Genomic DNA, 12,266 nt, shown 5'->3' on the forward strand with positions numbered 1-12,266 from the left:
AGTTAGCTGTCGAACCTCTAGCACTCCGAACTCATGTGACTTTGTAGAAAGAGGTGTGGGAAAGGTTGTTTGGAATAGCTGCCAGGGGCTTTGGATGGGTAAATGGTAAATGGACTGTACTTATATAGAGCGTTTGTTGTCTTGCAACCACTCAAAGCTGCTTTTATACTACATGTCACATTCACCCTTTCACTGATGGCAGAGGCTGCTATGTAAAGTGCTCAACTGTCAATCAGTCATCACATTCACACACTGATGATGGCTATCAGTGTCTTGCCCAAGGACACTTTGACATGTGGACTGAGGGCGCTGGGGATCGCACCTCCAACCTTACAATTGAAAGATGACCGATTCTACCACTGAGTCACAGCCGCCCCATGTTACACCCAAGAGACCTGAGTTCAAGTCCCATCTCCAAACAAAAGTTACTTTGACTTCTTCTTGGTTGTGGTTAGTGCTAAGCTGACTTGATGTCAGGTGCGTAACACAACCCACAAATGTAATTTAACTATTGCAACTGGTGTACTCATTTAAACAAACATATAGGTATGAGAACATATTGCCTGCTATCACAATATAAGTCAAATATTTACTCTTCTTTGAGCTCTTTTTAGGCCGCCACAAACTTCTAAATGCTGCAGTATGTTCTGCTATAGTCACTTAGTCAGCTCTGTGGTGATACAAATGTGGTAGGTTTTCAGAACTTTCCACAGCCGCAGCAACCATACACAACTTTCATGAGAGTAGTTAAACCAATTCCAAATAGTAATACCAAAACAATGAGGTAAAAGAGACCAAAAAGTCGAGGGAAACTGCAGAATTGGGTAATAATTCTCTGTAGGCAACTCGAGTAACTGAAATCCCCCTACATTATTACAAGAGTTACGATCATTTAAAATACTGTCCAGTCACTGGAATATTCTACAATTAAATCAAAGTGTTAAAAAAAAGAGATCCTGGTCACACCTGTCCCTCTGACGTCACACACTATCCTCAGGCAGTTTTCAAAAGCAGACATTTCTAATGGTTAAAGAATGAAAGGTGTAACACATTCAAACATTCATAGAAGTGCATAGTACCTTTTCATGTGTTCTGTTTCGGTTCAGTTAGTTTCATACTGGCAAACTGATGTAGCTAACTGGGACACTTGAACGAATAAGAGTCAACATTAATGTTATTATGTACGCCTGTGCTTTCCCTGCTGACAACTCAAATGTGCTTCTTTAAGGCATTGCTGTTGCACCTGTCCGCAGGTCAGTCTGACTGCTTACTCTCTGCCTACCTCCTGATTGGCCACTGCACACCTGCCACTGGTGCTGTAATTAGCTTTTCCCTGTGTGTATCTGTTGACAGATTATCTGCATGCTGTAGCTTTGCTGCAGTTGATGTGATTTGCACCTGAAGCCTGTTGCTTGCTTGTCTAAAATGTAAGAAACGTGTCTTTTTCTACGTACCCTCCTTTGCCTCTGTAAGCTTGAACTGAAATTACTTTGCACATTAATTCATTGTTTTTCAACCCGACCTGCCATATTGGTTGAATAGGAGAGTGAACGGCTTATTTTGAGTCGCATATTTTATTATTGTATCAAACAAGTTTTAGATGAATGAATTATATTCATTTTATTTTTAAAGATTAGAACAATAAAAAGACTCCACAGCACTGGTGAGACTGTATTCATGTGCAGGAACACTTTGAGCTAAATGTTAACTTCAGTATGCTAACATGTTAATATTTATAATGCTGTTGGTGATGTTTAGCAGGTATAATGCTATATCTGTTCATGTATGTGTTAATGTAATGTAATGTTATGTCTTTAAAGAACCACATTTCATGATTTAGTAGATTTCTCTCAAATAATTTAGGACACGTTTTTAGTTCTATTCATGTCAGTCTTCCCACAGACATGCACACAAGGTCTCGCAATTCATTTCTAAGTAAATATATTTCAGTGCAGGACATAAAACCAACAACAACATCTTATTCAGTTTTTAATTGTTTGCATCTGCATTGCAGTATCAAAGGATTATAATGAAAAAAAGTCAGCTTGTGAATGAATCAGATTCTAACAAAGAAAGGGACAAGTATAGCTTCTGTGTTTCAACTGTGGGGTTCTCTCTCCAAATGCAACAACTGGGAGAATAAAACATTGACCTTACATGAGTATTTGCCAGAACATGGTTACTGTTACTTTAGTCTCCATATAAAAGGCAGAAGTTCAGAAATATCAGAGTGATCTCACACTTGAATAAGTCCTGCATGTTCGGATTTGCAGCCTACCACATTATTCAGGCAGCTGAATGTTGCAATGCATTATGGGAGTCGGGGACTCTGGGGGCATGTAATTTGTCATTGGCTTGATACGTAATCAGCTGTCGTCACTTTTCTGAGGCAAGAAAAAGGTTTCTTGCCAACATCTAAATTGTTCTTTGAAACTTGCGTCAACCTCAGAATTAAGTGTGTCCGTTTGTTTGTGTGTGTGCGTGCGTGCGTGCGTGTGTGTGTGTGTGTGTGTGTGTGTACAGTCGAATGAATGAAGGCATTGTTCGTTGAGCGTAAATGGATAAGATCTTAAAAAAGGGACTTAGATGTGGGGATTCCTGATGTGTCTGGTGATTTCAGCACGAACATCACCAAAACAGTTCCTATTCATAAGTGTGACTAAGGGCAATCTAAAACACCCCTGGCCTAAAAAATGAGTCTTGAATTTATTGATGTGAATGCAGTTACCTAATATAACCTCTCTTCCAGAGAAGGATGCAGTGTGTCCTACTAACAACCCCAAAGAAGCCTATTGCATTAATACATGTAACTAACTGTTTGTGGATTATGCTGCTGGTGAAGAATTGTCGTAGAGCCAAAGCATCACTGATGCACTGTGTCATAATGTCACTGCTAAGTCCCTAATAATTGGATAACCAGAAGTTGTTCAAATCAAACAAATGACTAAATATGAGCATATATAAGTATCTTCACTTTAAGGAAAAGACGATGATACCTATAGTACCCCTCTGATACGAAGGTGTATGTTTTGTTTGTGGCTACAGATTTGAACATTTCTGACATTTGTATCTTGTTAGTTAAAAGACCTTTTAAAGCCACTTAAAATGTGTCCTTGTTCTTGCCACTTGGGTCATTTGAACACACAGTAACAAAATGTATTTATTATCAGCATGAAGTCTTCATTGCAAAGTAATAAGCAATCTTCTTTTTATTCACAGTACAAGCTCATATGGAGTAACATTAGCCCCTTATACACTGCCAGTTCCAGGCAGGATTATTACGCCTCTGTTACATTCCATCTTCTATGTAAAACGCATGGGGGCATAATGGTGGGGCGAAGTCGTTCCGCCTCTGAGCCGGCGTCGGCGGTAGTAACAGAGGCGAAACAGCGTCTGTGTAAACAGCAGAGCCACCGTGTGTGTATTTGAAGAACGCACTGTTTGTTTACACCTCACGCACGTGTTGCTTCCACAACGCTATGTAAAACCACACACTGGAGCGGCTTTATGCTGGCATTGCTTGGTCCAATGTAAAATGGCAAAGGCTGCTCTATTGCGGAGCTTCATTACGGCGCTGAGGCAGTGTAAAACACTGCAGTGTAAAAAGGGCAATTATTATCCATTTTGAGTTTTGCATCTGATGGATGTAAGTTATATTCACTCCCACCCTAGCTCTGTTTTGGTCTTAACCAGTAGTGTAGTCTACGTGATACACAGGTATACGCCGTATACCCACTAGGAAAGGTCCCAGATTTCCGTATACCCACTTGAAATGCTCAAGGATACGTAACAACACGCTTTCATTCATAAAATTCACTTTGTGCGCTCTGTCTGTGTTACGATCATGCGCGGACTTTTAGACCATATGGGTGTCCGTCGACTTCGACATGACGTTACCAAGGAAACAACACAGTTGCTTGCCGGTGATTTCTTGGCGTTTGACACTCTTTCAGTGTTTTCGTAAGTCCGCTGGCCCTGAAGCTACTGCCGCTCTGGGTGAAACTGCTAATGTTACGGAAAGTACAGAAGGGGAGCCTGATACCTGTTGTAAGGCTGATGCTACCGTAACGTTAAGTGATAGTGATAGTGATGCTGTCATAGTACCTGGTGAGTGGAAGTCGCATTTAAGTTATACTAACGTTACTGTAACTGTGTGTGTGTGTGTGTGTGTGTGTGTGTGTGTGTGTGTGTGTGTGTGTGTGTGACTGTCTGTCAACAGAATGCAATGTTTTGATGATACACAGTGATATAAGTTACAGGATATGCCCTTGTTCCTTTTAGATTTGAACTCGACCTGGCCAGCCCTGTGGAGAGAGAGTCAATCTCAGGAATTAAAAAGCATACTTGGTTAGAGTGGAGAGACAGAAAGATTAGTAAATATCAGCCAACATGCAAAGCTGGTATAAACAATTGAAATGAATAAAGTAAATTACTACATGCAAATGACAGTAGGCTACAGTTAATTCATGGTCATCTTAAAGGTGCAGTCATTTACACATTCAATTACTATATGATATGTTAGATATCAATAGTTATCAGAGCTATTGAAAGAGTGAAACATTTGTCTCTTTTTGTCTGCTTTTCATGCATTTGTTAGCCATGGTGTGAATATTCGTTGTTAATACTGCTATAAAACTGGCTGTTGAAGTCTTATGTTGTTTATAATAAATTGACATGTTGATAACCCATATCCAGTCTTTCAGAATGCTCTCAATTTTCTGTGGATGCACTGTATGCGTTAAGCGAGGAGGGGGGTCGCTTCGGGACGGGTGTGTATGAGGCTGGAGGGGAAAAATCAGAGTATACCCACTACAAGAAACTAGACTACACCACTGGTCTTAGCCCAACTCTTGAGCCAAAAACTTCCAACAGGCTCTGATACCAACACTTTCCCCATGTCATTCAAACTCATAAGGTAGCATCTGTATAGCACTTGTTTCACAGCCCTGTTTAACATCTGTTTTCTGCTTGAAAAGCTCTGGTTAGTTTTAGGCACAAAAGCAAAAAAAAGTATTTGGTAAAAATTAGGACGCACATCATATTGTGGGTGAACAAAAAGCTATTGTGGGAAGGCCCAATAGAAGCGTTTAACCCAATCATCTTTAGTAAAAACTTCCCCTGTTGTTTCTCCTCTAAAACACGACACAATATGTAGCTGTGATTGTGACTGAAGTCAAAACACAGACTGTGATGTCATTATGACTGTAGTCATGTGACAGACTGATGGTTGATTGATTGACTGATTATGATCGTAGTCAGGACACATTCAGACTGTAGCTGTGATTGCTAGTTTGCTAGCTACTGCGCTATGAACAACGTCTGTCTGCGCCCACTTCTCAACGATCAAATCAAATCCTTCTAATGATATGTCCCGCCTGCATGTCCTGTTTCACTCAGAACTACGTCACGATACGGAAGCTAGATACCCTCGAAATGCCGTTTCAGCACGACTTTAACAACAACATGCATGAGTTGTTTGTTATTTTGAAGCATTCGATGTAAGCCTGTTAACAAGAAACATAGGATGTAAACAGAGGCCTTAATTGTGAATTACTATGTCTAGAACAGAGTATTCGCTCAGACCTAGGTATGAACTGCTAACAGTAGCCATGTGCAGCACACTCACAGTGTTTGTTTGTACGTGTTCCACATTACTAAATTTTAATCTGTCCCCCAGTCTGTAAACATTTTCAGGGTCACAGGGTCACAAAGACAACCCAAGGGTGTTTTTGGACTGGAGGGCACCCTTCCTAAGTCGCCATTGTAATACAGACAAACATACACATCCACATTCATGCCTCAGGGTAACGTCAAGTCTCCAAACCCTGCATGCCTCTTGTGCGTGGGTGGAGCACAAAGCCTCAGGAGGAAACCCACACAGACAGTGCATCTCCTCGAAGGAAACCCCCAGACAGACTGTATTTCATAATGTAATACAACAGCAGCGAGTGTCTGTACCTAACACACGTATAACAGAGCTCACTCCTTAACTTCTTTTGGATTATTTCTAGGTCTTGACAGAATCTTGGTTGTGTGTTGTGTTTGACATTAAAGAAGTGAGTGTTATCTAAATGTAGGTCACATATACAGTATCTATTTGTTTTAAAGCATTTGCTCACTATTTCAGGACTTCAGGACTAACCTACACTAACATGGCATTCACTTCTAAGAAAAAGCACAGTCACTACAGGGAATCGGAACAATTGCCACTTAATGCTGCTTGTTGCTGGCAGCGTGACGCAGAGACGTCTTGCAAACAACAAGCAGAGCATTCTGAAACTTTTAAAGTGTTCTCTTTCACGTTTGTCTCTGTGGACATCACACTGTTTCATGGTAGGTCCAACAGTAATGAGTTATACTGTATGTCAATTCTAAGGGAGACACACTGACATATTTTTCTGTTTTTCTTCAGTTGGATTTCACAGCCTGGCTGTGCATGTTACAGTCAGCTGTGCCCTTTAGCATGACTTGTGCTTTCCTGTCTCCACAATGGGTCACTGTGTCTCCGTCTCTGGTTCACGGATGCGTCATTGTTGGCTTATGCACAGTCCAGTGACATACAATGCTCGTAGGTGCACATGCAGACACACATTAGGAGAACAATACAACTGCAAAGACTTACACCTGCACACTTACATAGTACTCTGCTCGTAAAAGCTCCACCAGCATAAAGATCTGTTTAATGTTGGTCGCAAAATAGTTAGACAGAGACACAACTGAAATGTAATTCCATCTGTGATTTCTTACCACACACACACACACACACACACACACACACACACACACACACACACACACACACACACTGCTTCAGCACAGCACAGACAACCATAACACAAAATGAACCCAAAGCTAAAAAGGTGCTTACAAAAACACTCTTCCGATATTTTGCAAGGCAACAACCAGCCTTTAAATCTCTCTGTTGCTGTCACAGAAACCAGCATTTAATATATCACACAAATGACACATTCTGTATTTAACAAGCAGTCGAGTCTTACCCCATAAAGAGCCTAAAAGCAGCAACCATCCAGGCTAAAGATCAGTCCATTCACTGAGAGAACTGTAACTGCTGCAGGATGCTGCCGGCTGCTACTGGCTGTCAAGCAGAGAGACTCCCATGTTGGAGCGCACACACTACACTATGACCACCACCACCGCCTCCTCCTCCTGTTGGTAAACACAGCAGGCTGGAGCAGCAGCAGCCCTGCCATGTGACCTCACAACCACACACACACCCACACACATCAGGTTTAATATGTTTGTGAGACCCGTTCAGTGATTACACTTAATTCCCCTCTTATTCTTGGCTGTCACTGTGTGCTTAAATCCAAACTTACACACCCTGAAATAAAGAAAGACACTGAAGTATATGTCAAAGGTCAATCGACACATTGAAGTTGTAGGAGGTTCAAGTCATTTTGCTTTAGCTATCAGGTAACCGTTACTGCTACCATTTATCCCTTTAGCTTTAACTAAAAGACGTGTTTAAAGGTGCATTACCTTTGGCTACACTTGGCAGTAGTACAAGTTGGAAATAGTGACTAGAATAGTGATTATCACCTTATTAAGTTGTTGTTGCTAACTTGTTACAATTTGGCTCAGGATGGTTGAACCTTTTACTTATTGCTACGAGGTCATATGATACAGAAGGCAACATTTTTTGTAACCTCTGTTGGAACACAGATGCTTGTAATACTGGGGATTCTGAACAACATTATCATTAATATGGACCATAGAGTGGAGGGGAACTGCACAGATGGCGTTAATTACCTGCAGCTTCACGTTTAATCCAAATAACACTGATCAGTGAAGTTTCCAAATTTATAGTCATTTCTTGAAAATTCTGTGAAGATTAAAACAGGTTTCACCTTTGTCATACAAGATGTCAAATACTGTGAAACATTATGCATTTAAAGATCATCATTTATGTCAAAGCTAAGCAAAGTGGTTCTCATATAAAGTGTCAGCAGACAGTGAACAGGCAGTGCATTAGAAACCAATATGATGCTGAGAGCAAACCGGACAGGTTGGAGTCATGTGTAGTCTACTGCTGCAGACAGATGTTACATCGACCTTGGGTTCAGACAGCTGGTTGGACAGCTTAAACAGATGGCCTCTGTGTGTGTGTGTGTGTGTGTGTGTGTCTGTCTCATCAGTGAGTGCAGCATTACCTCGGCCTTGCTAGTTGGGTAAATGCAAGCTGCTGTACTCCATTAGCCTCTAACAGGATATAATTGAAGGGATGATGCACATTGTTTGTGCTTTACAGTTTCCATTTAGTCCCCAGAATTTCATCCATGTTTTGATGTATTTGTAGCTGAATTGTCTCATTTGATCATCCTCAAACAGATCCCTTCACAAAAATCTCAGCAGTGCCCGTGCAAAAATCATCATTTAAATGTTACACAGATATTGTGAGCTGTATTGTAACTTATTAACCCCAATGAATTTACCTTTGGTGTAGTATACTGTATTAGATAACTAAGCATTGCAGACCCCTTGCTCTTCTTCAGTTCCACCTTCATGGCCAAATATGGACAATTTAGGCTCATAAAAATACAGATTGTGACAGTCAAAGAGTCGAACTCAGTGCTTCCAACCAACAGGCCTCAAACCAATGGGTGACGTAACTTTGGGTCCCTGGTTCCAATCCCGGGTTGGACACGGGGCCTCTCTGTGTGGAGTTTGTATGTTCTCCCCGTGCATGCATGGGTTCTCTGGGTACTCCGGCCTTCTCCCACAGTCCAAAGACATTCGACATTTGTTCATTGGTGACTCTAAATTTCCCGTAGGTGTTGGTGTGAACGTGAAAGGTTGTCTGTCTCTATTTGCTAATCCTTGAACAGGATAAGCGGCATTTTTCATTTCATATCTTTATGGAGGTTAATTGTTGTCAGACTGCGGCCTCAGTTATCTCTATCACATTAACCAGTCAGTGTTGACCTTAAGATAAGATAAGATAAGATAAGATAATCCTTTATTCGTCCCACAACGGGGTTTACAGTGTTACAGCAGCAAAGTGGAAGTGCAACATTACAATAAAAGGCATATGTATAAATAGGTAACTAAACAAGTGTATCCTAAAAAATAGAGCATCCTAAAAAAATATGTACAGAGCTAATAAGATAATGCGCAATATGATGATGATGTCTTTTTCATTCACTCTTAAATATTAAAAGTAGGCCGAGTAGGACGAGAAGGATAGCGTGGGAAATGATCTTCCTGCAGCCGATCGGATTCTTCATTAAACTCAGAGGTAGCTGCATTGTGCACACTCTGCAGACAGGATAATTGGAATCATGAATAAATTGAGATGTTTTATAAATTACTTGAGGCAGATTGCCATCAATATATTTTATGCAGTTCTTCAGGTGACAGCCAATGAAATAATTATGCTAATGAAGTGATGCACGTGTCTGCTGAGCCACAGCTCATTATGAATGCATCCAGATCACATGGATCCTGTTGAAAACACAGCAGAGCGAAGAGGTAACTTCAAATGAATGAATAAATGTCTGAGTGAGAAAGCTAAACAACATGACTTACGATCACAAAGGTAGTGTGTGAATCAGCTTCCTGGTTATAAGCATGGTTTAGGTAGTGGACAAAAAGTTACAGAATCCAAAATGAAGGGCCCTTTTTGCCTGCAGAGGCTCTAATATTGGAGCCAGTTTGGAGCTAAAAATATATAGAGTTTCCTAAGGGGAGCCTTGATGAATGACCAAAACATTAATGGCCAGGGGGAGCATGAATGTGCTCAGCAAACGTCATGGCAATTACATTTGGGGATGTCCTGTGAGGAAAGTTTGCATGTTGACACAGAGATGTGGTAGAGGGTCATAATGTGTCCCAAACAGAGAGCCCCGATTGCCTCTGCACTCCGCCTGTTTGGTACTACTAACCTAGCCAAATCAACACTACACAGAAACTGAACTTGTACGAAATGAAAAACAGATTATACACAGATGTGTTTTTCTGCTGAATGCTGAAAGTCGCTGTTCGGTTCAAATGTTTTTAAAAACAACATGTTCAAGAGATTGGAGCAGATTCCTGTCTTCTTTCTGACTTACACGTGGAGCCAACAAAAGTCTTGTCATGCTTCTTGCTGCAGCAGTAGCTCTGTATATAAACTATTTATAGATCCTCTTTTTACTGTTAATGAGCACATTTAGACACGTTTACATAATTATCATTCTAATTCGTTATTTATTTTCTACTCTCTTATAATTCACTGTGCTAATATTTATTCAATCTAAGTGCATATCTCAGATATAAAATAACTACAAGCAGCCATGATGTAATCATCTGTGAAAGCCCAAAACAATTGTTAGTTAGATTTAGTCAATAAATACCAAACATTAAAAAATTAAAGGGGATAAATGTGAGATGGATTAATACTCTAATAGTGAAGAAGGTTGAAAGCAGCAACAAGAAGAAAATGTTTGACATTGAACATACTGTCGGTTTGAATAAGTCAATATTTCTCCTCATCTGAGACGTTGATTTTATAATTGGTCAGTTTAGGCAACTGGCCATGACACAGTTTACTGTATGCATACGTCCACGGACAGTGCAAGTAGTAGTTTGAATTACTGTACAAACAATGAAGTACTTTAAAGAATATTTTTCTTCCTGCAGTATCTACAAATACCAACACACACACACAGCTATAACCACAGTCAGTCAGTCTTAACATGAACATCCAATGCAGCACTAAAGCTAAAGCTCACAGTGTCTTATTAGAAAACATTACAAATCACATCACAAAGCCATTCCAGGTTATTATAGATAAAATATTGTACAGTATGTTATTTATGTTGCATATGCACCTTACCTCAAGTGAGACTTTCAATCAGCCAACATTTACCAGCAGACCATTTGGATCCACCTTTCAAACTTGTTCATGTATAAATCCATCTTTTGTCCAATCACACCCACATCACAACCCAAATCCAGCTGGATCCATGAGGCTCCTTCTACACGCAGCATAGCTTGCCTGTTGTCAGAGCTTGATCCAAATGTCCCCTAACTGTTTCTTTAAATGGCCCTCGATCATTCTGAAGCCCTTTGTCCGTCTCAGCCATATACTGTACACTACTGCTGCGTACTCAGCCTGCAGCCTCCCTGTGTCTGACTTGTTTGTCTAAATGGCCACTAGACTTCCTTCAATTCTTTCCCAACTTAGTTTTCCTGCCTGTGTTGCTTGGTTTCCCTGGACTGAGCTAAATATAGGGACCACACAAGGTAAAGTGGAAAAGAGCAGAGCAGGAAATGGATCACAATATGCTTGTGCGCACGTTCATGTTTGTTTTCTGTGTGTCTTCCTGTCTCAAATCCCGCCAACAGTCATGACAACTTAGTCCAGTAAATGTCCAGTCAAATTTGTCGTTGAAAATGAACCGGCAGAGTTTGGGTGATTTCATTCTTTTTGCATTTTTGAGATTTATGTTCTTTCAAGCCGCTTCACAATTAGGGTGGGGTTGGTGTGTGTGTGTGTGTGTGTGTGTGTGTGTGTGTGCGTGTGCCTACATTGTTGCTCTATACTTGTGTGAAAGGGTCAGCCCATCCCATATTACACACTAATGACGTTGTCCACATTGTTTTGTCTCTCTGGGCTTCTAAAAATGTCTGCCTAAACAAAAACACTGACTGCACATCCTGCTGCCTGGCTGAACAAAAAGAATTGAACTCCAGCTTTTGTCTCACACACATTTTCTCACTGTAGTTGCCTGTATGGCAACTTCAATGAGGACAAAGGCATTTTGATGGCTGGGTTTGAGGTCTGTAAACGTATAACAAACATAACATAATAAATAGTCATGGTCCATATACCGGCCATAAAATCCCTTGCAAAAAGTGTTATGTCACAGAAATATGTGACCTTTTTAGGACTTTTAACATTGCATTAAGTGGTGGTGTGCAATGTGTTCTAATGATGTGTTGCCACCACCACGGAAACAGTATAAATGATCCCTTTTTTAAGAATTAACTAGAATTTAAGGGGTAAAAAATGTATTCTGGAAGATGTGTGTACTTGTGTCCTACTTTGTGGGGGGCGATATTAATAACTTTTGAGAGGTAAAATAAAAAGTAAAAGTATTGCTGTTAACTTCATGAATATCCTTTCCTATATTGACTTTCTCTTTGGTCGACTTTAACCAGCCAGTCGATCACTTCTGTTCCTTCATTTCATGCTGGACAGCCAGCGTTTTCTCTGCCCCAGTGTCCTCCATCTGCACACAGTCCATGTCAGTTCTCATTCTGTC

The 12,266-nt window shown here is 40.6% G+C and overlaps 1 protein-coding gene across 1 annotated transcript in view; it reads right to left on the minus strand.

The window, feature by feature from the left end:
- Positions 1–11,084, minus strand: part of rasgrp3 (RAS guanyl releasing protein 3 (calcium and DAG-regulated)) — a 32,703-nt gene extending 21,619 nt beyond the window's left edge. Inside the window, exon 1 of the mRNA XM_069658986.1 lies at positions 10,835–11,084. The gene's annotated coding sequence lies outside the window, so the exon portion shown is untranslated. The remainder of the gene's footprint in view (positions 1–10,834) is intronic.
- Between the last annotated feature and the right edge of the window lie 1,182 nt (positions 11,085–12,266).

This window comes from Semicossyphus pulcher, unplaced genomic scaffold (assembly GCF_022749685.1).
Source record: "Semicossyphus pulcher isolate SPU_LCO1_2020_fin unplaced genomic scaffold, fSemPul1.0.p SCAF_12, whole genome shotgun sequence".
Classification (NCBI taxonomy): Eukaryota; Metazoa; Chordata; class Actinopteri; order Labriformes; family Labridae; genus Semicossyphus; species Semicossyphus pulcher.